Source organism: Peromyscus californicus, unplaced genomic scaffold (assembly GCF_007827085.1).
Source record: "Peromyscus californicus insignis strain IS unplaced genomic scaffold, ASM782708v3 Scaffold_18__1_contigs__length_77618521, whole genome shotgun sequence".
Lineage (NCBI taxonomy): Eukaryota > Metazoa > Chordata > Mammalia > Rodentia > Cricetidae > Peromyscus > Peromyscus californicus.
Genome location: NW_026294480.1, coordinates 25,814,786 through 25,832,816, shown reverse-complemented (window position 1 = coordinate 25,832,816; position 18,031 = coordinate 25,814,786). Strand labels below are relative to the sequence as shown.

The 18,031-nt window shown below is 44.7% G+C and overlaps 1 protein-coding gene across 6 annotated transcripts in view; it reads right to left on the bottom strand.

The window, feature by feature from the left end:
- The window catches only part of Pdzd2 (PDZ domain containing 2), a 375,253-nt gene that overhangs the window by 172,317 nt on the left and 184,905 nt on the right, over positions 1 to 18,031 (bottom strand). The gene's annotated exons all lie outside the window — the stretch shown is intronic.

Here is an 18,031-nt window from a genome sequence, read left to right as displayed (position 1 = left end):
GCATGATTTGACCATTCTTTGTGTGTGTGTGCGTGTGCGTGTGCGCGCGCATTTTGTTTTTGTTTTGTTTTGAGTCAGAACCTAGGACCTCATGCATTCTGGTTAAGTGCTCTACCACTGAGCAATATCCCCCAGTGGTTAACCATTCTTAAGAACAATGGCTGCTTGGCTTCTCTTGCTGAGAAGAGATGCAGCAGAAGCAATCAAAGTGACCAGGTCATCTCAGAGGAGAACTGTGAATTCTTAATACGTATTTGGGCGGTCCAGCACTGGCATGAATTGGAATATAAATGGAGTGAGCATCAGTGAATGACTGTATATGTGGTACTGTCCAACCACAAGCCCACAGTCATTGCTAGACAGTATCCTGTCTATATAGTTTGCCAATGGGGTAGAGCTGTGCTTAACAACATAGACTTAAACACCAAGTTCTAATCAAACCTACCAAATTCCAATAAAGCAAAGCCTCTCAACCACAAAAGGACAAGATCTTTACATTTCTAAGCACTTTATCCTCTTCACTCGCCCTGCACCCCTTAACAACTTTCTCTACCCATGGTCTTGAGATAATTTATATTCTTTCAAGTCTCAGAATAGGAGAACAGTGCTTTTAAAGCTAAATTCTTAGAAGACAGGCTGAGTGACAGTGGACCTTGGGAAGAAACGGAGCCAGCTGTTTGGGAGGAGGCATGAACCCAGAGCACTTTCAGCAAATGGAGAAGGGGCCAGGGCATCACTCCTAGGCACCCATTGCAGTCCACACAGGAGCCATCAGCGTGGGAGGTTCTGGGATACTTGTCAAGCGCACACATCACAGTCATGGTATTTTCTCTCTGACTCAAAACCAAGACACAAACCAGTTCAGTTGGCCAGGGCAGATTAATGTACAGCTGTAAGATATCTTAATATTAAAAGAGGCTTTTCAGCAAAGTTCGCAAAGCAAGTTTCTGTGAAGCAACTCTTCCTTTTCTCTGGCATGATTGTTAGGCAGGACCTGATCAGAAGCACTGTTAGTACAATGTGCAAAGCACAGCACTCTAAAATGAATTCTAAAACAGGAGTACGTTCTGATAAATCAATGATGGGTCTAAACCAGTCCTAACCCTAGACTACTGATAAGAGATGTTTCAAAATGGCAGAAATGTATAAATGTAGCAACAGGTGCCACAGTAATAATTAACACCCTGAAAATTTCAGCTGGGTCAGGTACCTGCAACAACTCACTGAGCCCCGCCACACACCCTACCAGTATACATTACAATTTGCTACACTTTATCAGACAGCCTTTTCCCTGACACGGGGAGGTACTGATCACTTCACTCAGACAGGTGAGAACACTGGATCCTCTGCATTCTGGCAGCAGAGCCCAGCTGTCTAAGTGGAGCAGGTTGGCACAGGCCTGGAATTCCAGGTACTTGGGAGGATATAGATTTCAAGTTCAAGGTCTGACAAGGCTACAGAGTAGATTTAAGGCTAGCTTGGACAACTTAGTGTAACCCTGTTTCAAAATAAAAAGCAAAAAGAGGATCGGGGCTGGGATGGCGGTGCACATGTTTAATCCCAGTATTCAGGAGGTTGAGGCAAGCAGATCTCCATGAGATCGAGGCCAGCCTTGTCTACACTGTGAGTTTCAGGCCAGACAGGGAGACACGGTAAAAATCTGTCTCAGAAAGAGGAGAGAAAAGGAAAAGAAAGGAAAGGGAGGGGGAGGGAAGGAAAGGGGGGAGGGAAGGGAAGTTAAGGAAGCCTTAGACTCAAGGCTCTACCTGGTCTCCATCTATGACTGAAGCATCACTTGGTCTGCCCAGCTGTGATCTGGCACATAGTCAGCCTTTAGAGGCAGAACGTTTAGTATTACTTCATACTCTGGGAAATTTGCTCAACTGTGGATGACAATAAAATTACAGTTTTCCATTTGGAACAGTGGTTCTCAACCTTCCTAATGCTATGACCCTTTAATATGGTTCTTCATGTTGCGGTGACCCCAACTATAACATTATTTTGTTGCTACTTCATAATTATAATTTTGCTACCATTATGAATTGTAATGCAAATATCTAATATGCAGGATACCATATATACATATATATACATATATATGTATACATATATATGTATATATATATACATATACATATATATACACATATATATGTGTGTATATATATATATATATATATATATATATATATATATATATATATGACCCTGAAGGGGTCACAACTCACAGGTTGAGAAGCACTGATTCAGAAGATACTGAAGGCCTGCAGTCAGTTATTGACATTAATTATCAACACCAACCTCTAAACAATTAGAACTAATTCAAGGAAGCCACAATGTTGCTGGAAACAAAAAGCCCAGATTTGGAGATGAACTGCATTCTTGGGGCTGCCACAGACACCTGAGGGGCAAGTGGGCAGCACAAGTCTAAAACTGCTGGTGAGAAAGGACAAACCTTTACTGAAGGGTCTGGAAGAAGACCTGGATGGATGGGGTGAGAGGCCAAGCCTGGTGGCACACCCCTGGAATCCAAGAACATACAAAGTGGAGGCCGGAACAGCAGGAAGTCAAGGTCAATCTCAGCTACATAGTAAACCTGAGGCCAGTCTGGGCTCCATGAGAGCGGATTTTAAAGAAACAAAAAGATGCTATCTATACAGAAGAAGCAAACTATCACACTGGAACAGAAGAAGTCTAATGGTGAACTATCGTCTGGACGTGGAATGTCTTCTGTAGGCTTATGGTTTGAATGCATGATCTCCAGCTTGTAGCCACACGGTTTTTTAGGAGACCATAGAACCTTTAGAGGGTGGGGTCTTGCGGGAAGACATGGGTTGCTGGGGAGAAGGCTTTGAGGGCAACAGTCAGTCCACTTCTGTTCCCAGTTCCTGGTTCATAGTCCTCTGGGGCACAGCAAGCTGTGTGCCGAGCTCCCATGGCCACAAGGAGCCCCAGCATGATGCTTTCTGTGCCATAATGGACTGTGTCTCTTCCACATGAAGCAAAGTGACCACTCTTTCTGTAGAAATTATTTCTGTCTGGTATTTGGTCACAGCAACAAAACAACTGTGCAGGGACCTATGTGTCTTTGAGGATTATGTATGTGGGTAAGGAGAACATGCTAATCCCTGCCATGACTTTTAATCTACTTAAATCTATCTTTTAATCCATCTCGAATTTTCCTCTAGAGTGAAATAAAGATCTAATTATATGCTTTCTACATGAAAGCCAAAAAAAAAAAAAATTCACTGGAAGAAAAACAGAGAAATTAGAGATTAAAAAAAAAAGTAGTCAACAGGAATGAAGCCATTAACATGCCCAGATCTCAAGAGAAAAGAGATACAACTGGAAAAGCGAGATTTGGTATGGTCTGATACCATGTGTGTCAATTAAAATGCATGAAAAGTGCAGTTTATCTCCAAGTAGCACATCTATCTGAACCGTCTGAAACTTAGATGGGAAGTGGGAGTGAGCAGGAGCAGAGTTTTCAGGATGAAGGTACATTAGTGAAAACTATCATTTTCTGTTTGAGTCAACTGAGCCCAAAGCGCATACAACAGAATGGGTATGTCTATTAGATCTTTGTGGCAGGACTATGCTAGACTGTTTTTGCATGTTCACGTTTTAAGTCTTTTAAGAGTTCTCAGAGGCTAAATCTAGAGTTTCCTCTATCAACAGCCTACAGAGCGTTTTTATTGTTCATAGCTCATTCTTGAACATAGAGGAGAGAAACAGGGCAGAAAAATGAAGTCCCAACTGTGATGGTTAATGTTACAGGTCGTCCTGGCTAGGCTACACAGCTCACTTGTTTAGTGCAACAGCCGTGCAGATGTTCTTATGAAGGCACACTGCAGAGGAGGTGAAACTCCGTCTGTTTACTGACTGAGTTAGATACAGCCACTCACTATGAACCCAGGCACAGAACCCAGTGTGCAGCCCAAGCTGGCACAGAATCCCATGGAATCAACATCCTTCCTGCCTCAGCCTCCCAAATCCTGGGATTATAGAAAATGCACTACCACATTAGGCTAACATCAACGTTCAAGTCAGTAGACTGAATAAAGCCACCTCCCCCTTCCCTACTCTACCCAGAATGTGGGCAGAAGACCGCAAAGTAGTCAAAGATCTTAAGAGGAAGGATTAAGACATCCAGAGGAGAAACCACCGTCCTTGAGACCCCAACACAGACACCACGTATATGTTTTCAGCTTCTCTTTTCTACCCTGTGTGTGGTGCTTCAGCTGAGGACTACGCCATCAACGTTCTCCTGAATTCCTTGCCTCTGCTCTGCTCCACAGATTGTGGAATTACTAGTCACTATAACTGTGTAATATGATTTCCCAATCTCAGCCTTTCTCTGTCTCCCCAACACCCCACACATATAAAATGTATCCAAGTGCATGTGTCTGTGTATATACAGAACCTGAAGACGTTTATACATACACCCCCCTTGCTCTGCTTCTAGAGAATTCTGATTATACACCAATATCATAAGTTTTGGGGCAGCCACAGTCTCTCTGTGGAGTTAAAACAGCCCCCCCAACTCTGTAACACTGACACAGGAAAGCTGCTTTGGGGGCAGGAAGAGTCCAGGATAAGTTGGTTGAGACTAACACGTTGGAATTTAGTGCATCTTGAGTTTATCTATGGGAAAATATATTTCATGAGAAGATAAAATTCTTCAATGAGGTGGCTCCTTTCTGGACATTTCCCCCCCTAGTTGAAATTTCCCTGCCTGACCATGATGACTCTCTGGCAAAGTGCCCTGCTGGGAGGACATACACCCACACTCCCGCTTGGGAGAGGAACAGGAGCCGAAGTGTGCTCTGTTCTTAGACTGCAATGTTTCCTCAGGGAAATCCTCCAGCTTGCTGCACTGAAAGCGCAGGTCGGCAGGATGAGACTGAGTTGTCCCTGAGGAGGATTTCTGCATACCCATAGCATTGGTTTGTGACCAGCAGCATCCGGTCCGGGCTGACCACATATCACAGTAGCTGAAACACTCAACCCATCTCCAAACACTGCACATGCCTGCATACAAGGTGACCTCGGATATCAATCCCACTGTTCCTGCTGCAGAGTCCCTCACCAATTGGAGAGACAAGTTACTTGAGTTATTTTAATTTGCTATTTTTCTGTTCACTATATTTTGCTTCGGCTCTTGCAAACCGTGAAAGTTCAAATGAGAAATGAATGAAATTACTGAAGCAATGATCCAAAGTGGTAATACATCATAAAAATATTTCTTGACATTTCCACGGAATCAGAAGGTGACTCAAAATACAAATGGTCCTCTATTGTCCCATTCAAAAGACAGCCACAAAAACTTGGGGGATAAATAGATTAAAATGAGGCAAATGAAAGGCAAATTACTGGGTATAAATGTTCTATTATATTAGATCTACATTAATATCTTTACATAGCAACACACAAAATTACATGCATATAAAATGCATGCACAAATACATCAACATATAAATTAATGCCAACCGAGATGCTGGGGTCCCTGGTCTCTGGCTCTCGTACTGTAGGATATTTACTTAATTCTTAAGTGTCAGTAGCATTTTTACATTTGTGCCTGTGATGACAGTTTCACTGTGAGCTTCTCAGGACACACCCTTTTCACCTTGATCTAAGTTACTTAAATAAGACTCAACTTGTTCCATTTTAAAATGATCTTTAAAAGTCTTGTTTACAAAGAAATCCAACACTTGTTGCTGAGGTCAGAGGCCCTGGAATATTCCTAGATGTTTTTAAAGGACCTTCCCTCCCCCTGCCTTAAAAATATTATTACCTCAGTTGACCTCCTTTAGCAGCTAAAACAGCAATGACTAAGGTCATTCCAGACTAATGTGTGTTCCCTAAATACTTTGATGTCCAAAATAAAATAAGCGTAAGCTCTCTCGCAGGAGGGGGGAATTTGTGAAGACTCAAATGCGAGATAGTGCTCTCTTTTCCCATGGCAACCTTCTTATGGGGGCAGGGCCATTAATTCTAGGCACCTGTGGTAAATGGCTCGGCTTCATTTCACACAGTTCCCGTCATCTGCCTTTCTTCCCTCAGCAGGTGGCCATGGTGACACAGCCCAGGATTGTTGGTGGGCTTTCTCAGGGTCATTCTGTGGGACTTTAGAGGAATCCAAAATATTGGATGCTGAAGACCCGGCAAAAGGTACGCCTCTCACCAGGTAGATGCTACTCAACACTGAAGCCATGCTGACAACCACCAGCTTTCCCTCCTCTTTCTGCTAAACATAACCTACGGAGAGTGGCATGGGGCTGTTGACAGCGGCAGAGGATTTGCCGAGAGCAGATTTCTGGGAAACCACAGTGTCGGCATGAATCCTACCCATGCCATCGCTGCTTTCTGGAGGGCTTAGACTCACCCAACTCTACCCGCAGCTGCCCCAGGAAATGGCATCAGGAGTCGGTGTCTGAGATCAGCTCCAGCACTACTATAGGCACGTCTAATATATATGTGAGCCAGAAAGAGCCATAGGTAAGAAATTTGGAGATTTTTCTAGAATGTTCTAAAGAAGAGCCTAATATCTTAGGAGCTTCCCCAGGGGCCATTACCCATATCACTGACCAAAGGGGAATGAAACAGTGGACAATACTCCCAGTTGTACATGATGCTCTGAGCGGTCAGTGATTTCCCCTGTGAAGGAATGAGGAAAGGAGGAGATGGGGAAGAGATTGATGATGATGAAAAACACTTCTCTGAGTCAGGAAGCAGAAGAGCCCGAAGTGCTAAGAACTAAGGACTGTGACTGGAATGTAACTAATGTTCTGGTTTGTATATGGTGGTCCCCGCCAAAAGTCAGTGGAAGCTGGATTCCCAGTGAGGTAGTCTTAGAGGTGGAGCTTGGGGAAGGTGTTTTGACCTTGAAAGCTGAGGCCTCATGGATGGACCAATGCCTTTCCCCTGTGAGTTTTTGCTCTCAAGGAGCTAGATTAGTTACCATGAAAGTGATTAGTATAAAGTGAGCCTGACCCTTGTTTTCTCTCTCATACAGATGTCCATTGGCCCCTCCCCATCCCACATAAGTTAAAGTTCCTATAAGACCCTTGCTTGATGTAGCCATCCAATCCTGAAGTTCTCAGCCCCTAAAAATGAAAACCACAAACAAACAAACAAAACAAACCACACAAAACTTCTTTTCTTTATAAATTGTCTAATCTATTAAAAAAAAATCCTGAAAGGCAAATCAAGTCTAGTCTCACCAAAAGAAAAGAATGAATATAAGGTTGGAGATGTAGTCCAGCAGCAGGTCACCTACCTAGCATGCAAGGTCTTAGTCCCCAGTAAAGCTACAATACATACATAAATAGAATAGCATACAGACTAAGCATGTTTGGGAGTTTGATAATTAATTATAGCATAAAAATAGAAACTTGGGCTGGAGACATGGCTCAGCAGTTAAGAGCACTTGTTGCTATTACAGAGGACAGGTTCAGTTCCCAGCATCCACACGGTGGCTCATAATTGGCAGGTAATGCCAATTCCAGGAGACCCAATACCTTCTTCTGACCTCCAATGTCACCAGGCACACATGTGGTGCACATAGATACAAGCAGGCAAAATATTCATGCACATAAAATAAATAAATCTAACAACAATAATAATGATTTTAAAGAGGATTTTTTAAATGATAGAAACTTGCTTCAATTTCTTTGCGTTTCTCTCCATTAAGAAAGCTTATCTTTAACCTAAGAGCATTTTATGAATGAGGAAATTGATTTGAGGCCCTTTTAATAATTGGCTCCAGAGTGACAAAGAACAGCAGAAAAAGAAGCATAAAGCCCCAGCTCAAGGGGCTCAGGAGTCACACTTTCCGAAAGCCACATTACCAGCACAATACTGAAGACCTCACATGCTGGACCCTATTCAGTTCTTACACTAACTCATGAGGGTGTGGCCAACCTCATCTCTACTCTGTAGTTGAGATAACCAAGACAGAAATGCTACACAGCTCACAGAGTGACACTCATGGATACAGTGTATCATTCCACCTTAGGTTACCTGTGTAACTGTATGTGGACACAGTGTATCATTCCACCTTAGCCTACCTGTGTAACTGTGTATGGATACAGTTATCATCCCGCCTTATGCTACCTGTGTAACTGTGTATGGATACAGTGTATCATCCTGCCTTATGCTACCTGTGTAGCTGTGTATGGATACAGTGTATCATCCCGCCTTATGCTACCTGTGTAACTGTGTATGGATACAGTGTATCATCCCGCCTTATGCTACCCTTGTAACTGTATATGGATACAGTGTATCATCCTGCCTTACACTACCCATGTAACTCTTTAGAAGGTTCCTCTGAGCCTGTGGTCTGGAACTACAAAGGTAACACCAAGCAATGCAAACATGAGAGCCTTATATTCCCTTCTTTCTCTGCCTTCCTAGCCTCAGGATTCACTGGTGTGGGGCAAGGCTACATCAGGCCTGCAGCTGACTTCCACACAGGAAAGGCTGCAGCATGCAGAACCGAGGTGTAATCTTGTCTTTGCAGACATGAGCTTTCCTACAGTGGCCTACCTAGTTTGCTTTGTTTCTGTTCATTAGGGAAAGCCTTTTCTTGTCTACCTTAAACAAACAATGAATTTCACAGTCAAAGGTTCTGGTTTTAGAGAGACTAAGATTCCTTATGGTTTCTGGACCAATAAAAAGCCAATTGTTCCTTCACAGAGCTGGTGTGTTATTGTGTGTGTGTGTGTGTGTGTGTGTACACGCACACAAGCGCAAATGCCCCCCACCCCTGAGGGATTGCCTCAGCCAGCAGCCCTGGCCTAGCTGAAAGAGACTATGTCTCCTGCAGAGGAGTGTAGGGAGTCTGGCTCCCCTTAGCAGAGCCTCTGACTAACTCACCCAATCCAACCCCAGCACCTCATACACCCACATAAAATACTGCTCCAGGTTTAAAGTTGGTGGGGGGTTATGTCCAGGAGTTGCTCCGGATCAGTTTGAATATTCTCTCAACAGTGTGCATGTGGCACTGATGCTGGAGCTTGGGTTGGAATCTACCGTCTGTATCCCATTAGGCCCTTTTATGAGCTCAGAGCATGACTGCCTGGTTTGCATTTGCAGCAGAGGGAAGCAATAAGGGGTGGCAAGCAGAGCTTCTTTAGGGACACCTGACTCAGGTCAGCTGCTGCAGCAGAAACACATAGGAGATGACTGGGAGGTGTGACCAGAGAAAGATGGGGAAAGACCCTAGCAAGACAGTTGGAATACCCAATCTGGCAGTATCCCTGCTGTCTACTAAACCTGCTCCAGACAAAAGTTCTGAACTTCTCAACCTGAACTTCACCTCAGAAGAAGGAAATTGGATTAGATATGCTGTGGGAACCCCTTCAATTTAAATATTCTAGTACTTTAGTCCTTTAAAAGACCCCTGATTCTGAAGGACATGAGCCCATGTTCCCAGTACAGTGCATTACTTCCAACAGCCTCCAGGCCATTACTGACTGCTTCATGAACCAATGACTATAAGCATACACAGACAGGTTATGAAATCCATTAACACTCACAGACACATGATATCCACAAATCACTTCTCTATGTACATTATTTGACCTCAGGAGTTATAAATTGTTATGACCTCTGGATGCCAAACAGCATATTAGATAGCCCTCTCTATATAATTCTCTTCACCCCCATCCCACGTGGGACTTGGAATCTAATAGAGAAGAATAACAGAAATAAGATGACGCAAAGCAACTCTCCCAGATCCCAGCACAAAGACATGTGCCTTTAATCTTAGCACCTGGGAGGCAGTGCAAGGGATCTCTGTGAGTTCAAGACCAGATTAGTCTCATAGTGAGTTCCAGGATAGAGAAGGCTATACAGTGAGACCCTGTCTTTAAAAAAGAAAGAAAGAAAGAAAGAAAGATGCTATCAGGAAGAGAGATGTATAAGTCAATGTCCAGGAATCAGAGGCACACACTAAAGGGTTGAGCTCAAAGAGTTTCATACAGGGATGGTTTACAGAAGGGTCAGGCAGGGTACAGCACCCAGAGGTTAGCATCTCCAGATCTGAAAGGCAAGGGGGGAAGGAAGCAGCATTGCTGGACCAGATGGGAGCTGGAGCCATGAGTGTCAACTGCCCCCAAGGGCTTGAGAGAAATTAGCTGTTGTCAGCGAGGTTCGGACGAGTGTGAGTGGGTAATGAACACTTCAACCTCTCTCCTCTTGCTTCCTGTCTTCTGCCAGGTGGAGTCCTATTAACTGGATCCAGCCAGAAGCAAAAGGCAAGGGAATCCAATGTTACAGATCATAAACATGATCCTCCTGGTACAGAGGAAGCCAGAAAATGAATTTGGGGCTGGGGCAGGGGGCGGGGGCGGGGGGGGGGGGGCCGGCAAGAAAGCCACACATGTCTGCCATATGCATAATGCATATTTCAGATGTATTTAGGACACGTTTGTATGTGTGTGGGGGGTTCAGACACATGAGTGTGCAAGTACTTGCATTCACGCACACACACGTGGTGCCAAGAACAGAATGGTGGCTATCTTCCTTTACTGGTCCCCACTTTACCATCTTGAGACAGGGTCTCTCACTGAACTAGAAACTCGGTGTTTCAGCAATGCTGGCTGGCCAGAGAGCTCTTGGGGGGGGTACTCCTATTTCTACTGTCCAATGCTGGGGTTACAAGTTCACAGTCATGCTCAGATCTTTATGTGGGTGCTGGGGATTTGAACTCCGGTTCTCATACTTTCAGAGCAAATGCTCTTACCCACAGAGCAAAGTCTCTAGCCCAAGATAAATATATTTTTGATTTTTCAAATATTATACACAGTATGAAAGGACTGTATTACAAGATGAATCTAAAAGGAAAGATAAAAGACTTCTGCTATATCACAGATGTACTGAATTTGCTAAAATGAGAACTTTAAGTGTAAGTAACTTGGGGACATTTTTCAATAGTCTAAGGCATAGTATATTTGTTTATAAAATTCTAAAAAAAGTGTTTATAAATGATGAAAAAATTGGAACTGTCAAGACACCCACCAACTAGGAAAAATCATCTCATTATTTTCCTTTACCTTCCAGACCTATGAGCTCCCCAACTCCAAAGATATCAAATTCCAAAGTTTGCACACAAATGTGTTTTTCCATTTGCATTTTCTATCGGCTGGCAATTAAAAAAGGAATCTCAGAGGTCAGCCAAGAGTCACAAGTAATGAATGAGTTTGATATATTATCTCTAGATTGAAAAGTGTAGTAAGACACGTTATGAGAAAACACCTGGAAAACGGCCCTTGGCAGGACACATTTCAGGGGTCATTATCCCGAACAGCATCTCTCTGCCAACTCATGCTTAATTTTCAACAGGGACCCCTGGAAACAGTTCTAAAAATATTTGTGTTTCCCAGATGCCATAGGCTTTCATGCGGGGTTCTAGTGTGAGCACTGGGAATCTGGAACTCGGATGAGGATGAAGTCATCTCCTAAGGGTTGTATGTGGGGAGGTAGAAAGAAACCAGAAGGATGAAAAGGCGGACACATGCTTGTAATCCCAGCAGTTGGTTGGTGAAGGCAGGAGGGTAGGAGTTGGAAGCCACTCTGGGCTACGTGAGACCCTCTCTCAAAAACCAAAAACAGCTAAATCATAAAATGCCGCATGGTCATCTCTCAAGAGATCCCATATATTGTAACCCATACTACAGCTCTACACAATTCTCAAGGAAGAGCTAGATAAATTATGGCCTTTGACTCTATGGGGGGAAATGTGCTGCCATTAAAATCAATGAGTTTATAATAATATGAAAAATCCTGGTGCTTACTCATTCACAACAGTGTCTGAATTCCTGCTGGACACCACAGATGGTATAAGGGTGTTTAGGACATAATGGATTACACAGTGTAGAGCATAGTATGGAATGGGCTCTCAATGGGGCCGGCGATGGGATCTCGGCACCATCAATGAAGTGTTGACTACCTTGAACCATCTCTCTGAACAGCATGGCTCCATGAGCTCCTTGTGAAATGGGGATAAGAATATCTTCCTAAGATCACTATACAGGACTGGCAAGATGGCTCTGTGGCTAAAAGGGCTTGCCATGCAAGCCTGAGGACTTGAGTTCCATCCTAGAAGCCACTTTAAAAAGCCAGATTTGACAGCATGTGTATCTGTAATCCCAACACTCCTGCAGCAAGATGGGAAACCAGAAACAAGGTGGGAGAAAATTCACCCCAAAAGTTGTCCTCTGGCCTCACGTGTGTGCTGTGGCATGTGCGTACCTCCCAACCCCCGCCCTCCCATATACACACACATTAATAAATTAAAAGACATTAAGATACTCATGCACGTGACATTATAACAGTGCCTGGCAGGGACTGAGCACTCAGAAAAGCTTAGCTATATTACAGTATGAAGCACTCTTCCTTGGGAGTCTTGCTTTAACAAGACACACAGATACAAAGAGGACAATGGTGGTATAGTGACTTCTGCAATGAAGGGACTTCCCTTCAGGCTGGAGTTTTATCAGAAATGGAACTGCTCAGACAGGCCTTTCATTCATAAAAATAGAGCGCGTCCCCGCCACTTGAGTCAAACCGGAAAACACAGAATGACAGTCTATTTTCTCCTACATTCTATACCTCTTGACACCACCAAGCACTTTCGGAGTTTATTTCATCTTTAAAACGTCCTCAAGTCTGCAAAGCAAATACCAAGCATAGACAACAGAGGAAACCATATGGTGTGAAACCAGGGGGGAGTCAAAACTGGCCTCCGACTTTTATAGGCTAGACTGTTCTAGGTTTCCTCCCTGCATGTCAACTAAAATCGGTCTTCACTTGGGTTTACTGCAATCTACAAAGCAAAAAAAAAAAAAAACCCTTCTCCCCACCCCCAAGTGTCTCAATAAATAGCTACTGTTACCTTTGGAGTGGGAAGAGAATGAGGTTATTCTCGTCTGCCTACAGAAGAGGCTGAGTGGAGAGGAATCCCACTTGGGATCAATATAAGGATCAAATGAGAAAACAGGCTGCTCCAATCTCAGTGAGCCTGCGGTTTCCCCAACTCTTTTCAGAGATAAGGTGATGCATGAGTAAATCTCCACCTGTATCACTTTGGTGACAAATGATACCAAACCTTGACTCAAAATGGCTTCCACAGAGGACAGGAGATGCGGAGAAGGTGAGGCTCCAGCCTAGTTCTCCAGCTCTCTGCATCTGCAGTTTTCTCCGTTATGATGCCCTCAGGTTGGAGGCTGGAGGCCAGTGTTTCCAGACAGCTACATGCAGATGATGAAAGACCGCTATTTTGTATCTTTCTCTAAGAAATGAACAAACTCCACACAGATCTGTTTTCACACCTCCTCACCCAGGGCATTCTTTCCTTTATCCGATTCTGGGTTGTGGAATGAAGGTACCCTGACAGGATAGGCTGAGCATCAGAGAGAACAGCCCTTCTAGGTCCACATGATTTTTCCACCACTCACCAGGCGACTTGGGGGAGGACTGAAGAGACAAATGAACAGGAACATGTTTCACCGAAGTCACAAACATGGAACCTTGTAAGCTAGAGCATCAACTATTCCGAAACACCCTTTGCCCCATGCTCCATCCAGTCACCGACAAATCAGTTCTAAATCGCTCTGCCCAATAATCAACCCATATAGAGCCTAGGGCACCCTTCAGGTACAATGTGCAGCATGACCTGTTTGCATGTCTACCCCAGCAGGTGCCTGTAGGGGTGGGGCATAAACACAGAAGGAAAGACTGAGGAAAGTCTCAGGGTGAAGCTGGGTGCATCACCCAGGGACTACCCAGGAATGGCTAGAAGTTGAAAAGTTTTGCAAGATGGTGGGCAAGCTGAACTAAGATAAAGCACATGGGAGAAAGAGCCACTGCAGCAGGTTCTGGAAGCTGACAGGCACATAAACGAGCAGTCATCAACTGGCAGTACCTGACTTCCAGATGAGAGCAAGCTGATCCTAGCACAACCTTGGGGAAAAGTCTGGAAGCCTATTTACTGGTCTTCATCCCCAGCACCCCAGGGAGCCCTGGGAAGGAGGAGTACCGTGCACCAACCAGACAAGGGTACCCCCAAATGCAGGTAGGCTGGCTGACGGTCAGTCTATGAAGCCAGGGGATCCCTGTATCATCTCCTTTTGCCTAGACTGCAGGTGAAGGTCTTCACTCTGCTGCCTCTTGTCTCTGTTGCATCAGAGCAGCTCCAGACATGGCATCACCTGTTGTAGCTGGTGGGTGAGGCGCTACCACCAGTAAGGTCTCCAGAGCAAATGTTATGGCTCCTTATTCCCTTCAGACTGTCACTGAGTCCCTGCTCACAGAGACTTCTCTCCACCTAGGCAGTTGCCCCAGGGAGGACAGTGCTTCTGTTGATGCGAGTTCTCCATTGACAACACCAGCCAGCGAATCTCCTGGAGGCCCTGGGATGCACTTTCAAGTCACTTAAAGAACTTAGCAACCCTTCTGACCTCGGCAGGACCCTATGCCGTTCAGTTACTGTGCAAACACATGTGGAAAGTGGACCGTGCGCCAGGCATTGTGTGTCTGGAGACACTGCCCTGGGTCTCCTTAATGAAAAGAAAATGTTCCTCGGAATCAAGCCATCCGTTCAGACTTTCCAATTAGCATCTCAGAGACGGGTCAAGGATCATCAAACACGTTGGGAAAGCCTTGACCATGGAAGAGATTAAAAAAGAAAATAAACAGTTAAGGGGAAATCAGAGGAAACAGAGACAATGCAGGGGAGAAGGACTTCAAAGACGCTGTCCCCGAGGCCTGCGGAGCGGAGACACTTTTCATTCCTGAAACAATAATAGGAGGTCATTGTAAGACAACTCAGAACCTTCAGCAGCTCTTGGGATTTAGAGATTTGATGGCCAACATAAAACTGGGATATATGGTCTGGAGGACAAAATAAGGAAATTTCCCAGGAAGCAGAACTTTAAAAAAAAAAAAAAAGGAAACAGGAAATGTAATAGAATGGGTAAGAGTTTAATGATTCAGTTCATAAAAACTTCCTCCAAATTAATGTTGCTCCAAAAGAGAGAAAGGGGACTCTTATTTTGGACTCTTATTTAAAAAAAAAAAAAAAAAAAAAACCTCAGGGGGGGAAAAAAAAAACTGTTCAGAACCAAAAGGCAGATTTTCCAGATTGAGGTAGCTCATCAGAAGGCTAGTATGATACGTGGACACAGACTCTCTCTCGTCCAAGGCATATTACAATAAATATTCATTATAAAGAGAAAGGATATTAAAAGACAGAGGAAAAAATTCCTAGAGGGGGGAAATAGATTCGAACACTAGGAAGTCTAATGACAGCTGACTTATGAGCAAACTGACCCGTGAGCCGGGGACCGAGCCTAGGAAGAGCAACTTCCCAGATTCCAAGGGGGACGGATTTCCACTGCGGAGTTCAACCCTAGCTCCACCTGACCGTCAGTGCTGGAGGCGCTCAAAACCCCGACTTCATATGCATGTTCTCTTGGGCACTTATGGAAAAGAACATCAAAGGCAAAGCTTGGGGGCGTTCAGATGATAAAGGATGCCCATGAGAAGGAGGTAGATCACATCCCCAGCACAGTGACACGTGGACTTGTTGGGATGGTGGCAGTCTTGGAGGGTTAGTTCCTTCTCCTAAATTTAAAACATTCCTGCCGTCTTTTGGCTCATTGTGCCTACTGGCGGGAGAATCGTGATGCTTGATGCAGCCCAGCTTTGCTCAAGGGCAGCCAACCCAGAGTGCAATCAGAAGAGGACAGCCTCTGCAAGAAAGATGAACCACGGGGCGCAGGTGCACCTACCACTTAAAAATGACTACCCATTTTCTGTATGTTGAAAGTGGCTGTCCGTGGGGCACAGCAACTGGGGCTGGTGAGGGGTAAGAAAATGATCGCTGTCTCTATTCTTGGACCGAGTATGGTGGGTGCATGCCTTTAATTCCAGCACTTGGGAAGCAGAAGCCAGTCTGGTCTACACAGCAAGTTCGAGGCCAGCCAAGGTAACATAGTGATGATACCCAGTCTCAATCAATCACTTAATCAATGACCTAAAGTTACTGGTGTACTTTGATAAAGAATAGCTCAAAGCCGGGCGGTGGTGGCGCACGCCTTTAATCCCAGCACTCGGGAGGCAGAGCCAGGCGGATCTCTGTGAGTTCGAGGCCAGCCTGGGCTACCAAGTGAGTTCCAGGAAAGGCGCAAAGCTACACAGAGAAACCCTGTCTCGAAAAACCAAAAAAAAAAAAAAGAATAGCTCAGGCTTCCAACTGGATGCCAGAGTAAGAATCAGAAGCCACACAAGAATTGGGAAGAGCCCAGCCAACTCCCTGGAGCACCCACCGAAGAAGGCAGGGCACCTTTGCCAAGCCAAAACTCTGGAGAAATGATACCCCAGTGAAGGCAGGGCTGAGCAGCATGTCCAAGAGACAGGGAGGAATGAAAACTCTTCAAGGGCTCTGCAGTGTGAGGACCTCAGGGTATCCAGACATTGACAACAGCAGAGGTTGAGGAGAATCTTCCAATGTGTGGTGTGATGCTGGGTAATTTATGGGAGTGGGAAACAATCAGAAAGGAAGTACTTGGTGTAGCTGCTAGTCTTATACTAGCTTCCTTCCACTATGAACTGTGGTGATATTCTGTCCCCCAATATATTGTACACCTTAATAAACTTATCTGGGGCAGAGAACAGAACAGCTGCTAGATAGACATAGAGGCCAGAAAATGGTGGCACACACACCTTTAATCCTAGCATTCTGGAGGCAGAGATCCATCTGGATCTCTGTGAGTTCAAAGCCACACTGGAAACAGTCAGGCATGGTGACACATGCATTTAATCCCAGGAAGTGATGGCAGGAAGCAGAAAGGTATAAAAGTCATGAGAACCAGGAATTAGGTCTGTTAAGCTTTTAGACTTTTGAACAGCAGTTCAGCTGAGATCTATTCGGATGAGGACACAGAGGCTTCCAGTTTGAGGAAATGAGACCAGCTGAGGGATTGGCGAGGTGAGGTCAGCTGTGGCTGGTTCTGTTTCTATGATCTTTCAGCGTTCACCCCAATACCTGGCCCCAGATTTGTTTTTATTAATAAGACCTTTTAAAAGCCAGGCGGTGGTGGTGCACACCTTTAATCCCAGCACTTGGGAGGCAGAGGCAGGCGGATCTCTGTGAGTTCGAGGCCAGCCTGGACTACAGAGTGAGATCCAGGAAAGGCGCAAAACTACACAGAGAAACCCTGTCTCGAAAAATTAAAAAAAAAAAAAAAAAGACCTTTTAAGATTCGAGCTACAATGGACAAGGTGGGAGGGCTGCCTAAACGGGCCCCCCAACAGTTACAGTTAAACTCAGCAGAGCAGGCTGAGAACCTTAGAACTGAGTTCATATAGGTTTTCCCCAACATTTCCAGCCCCAATATCCCATTTCAGTCTCCGGCTGGTCTATCCAGAAACTCTTTCTGGGGAGTAGGTAGGGGGCATGAGACAGGGTTTCTCTGTGTAACAGCCCTGGCTGTCCTGGAACTCGTCTCTGTAGATCAGGCTGGCCTCAAACTCTGAGATCTCTGCCTCCTGAGTGCTGGGATTAAAGGCGTGCACCCCCACTGTCTGGCTGATTCTTTTCTATTTCTATACAGCCCAACAGAGCCTCCTTTCACAAAGCTCTGACTGTCACCCCAGAGTCCCACAGCTGTTCCTAGAGCCCATATAGGTATGACTGAAGGTCTGAGAATCTTACCTTACTTTATGATTCATCTATAATGTGATTTTAGGATTAAAAAAGTTATCACACAGTCTTTTATAGATTATGCTTCCTATCATATTCAATTCAACCCATTTTGTGCAAAGAGAAATGTTTATATTCTTAGAAACATAGTCTCTCTAGGGCTGGAGAGATGGCTCAATGGTTAAGAACACTGGCTGCTCTTTCAGAGGTTCTGAGTTCAATTCCCAGCAAATGCATAGTGGCTCACAACCACCTTTGATGGGATCTGAGTCCCTCTTCTGGCGTGCATGAAGACAGAGCTCTCATAGACATAAATAAATAACT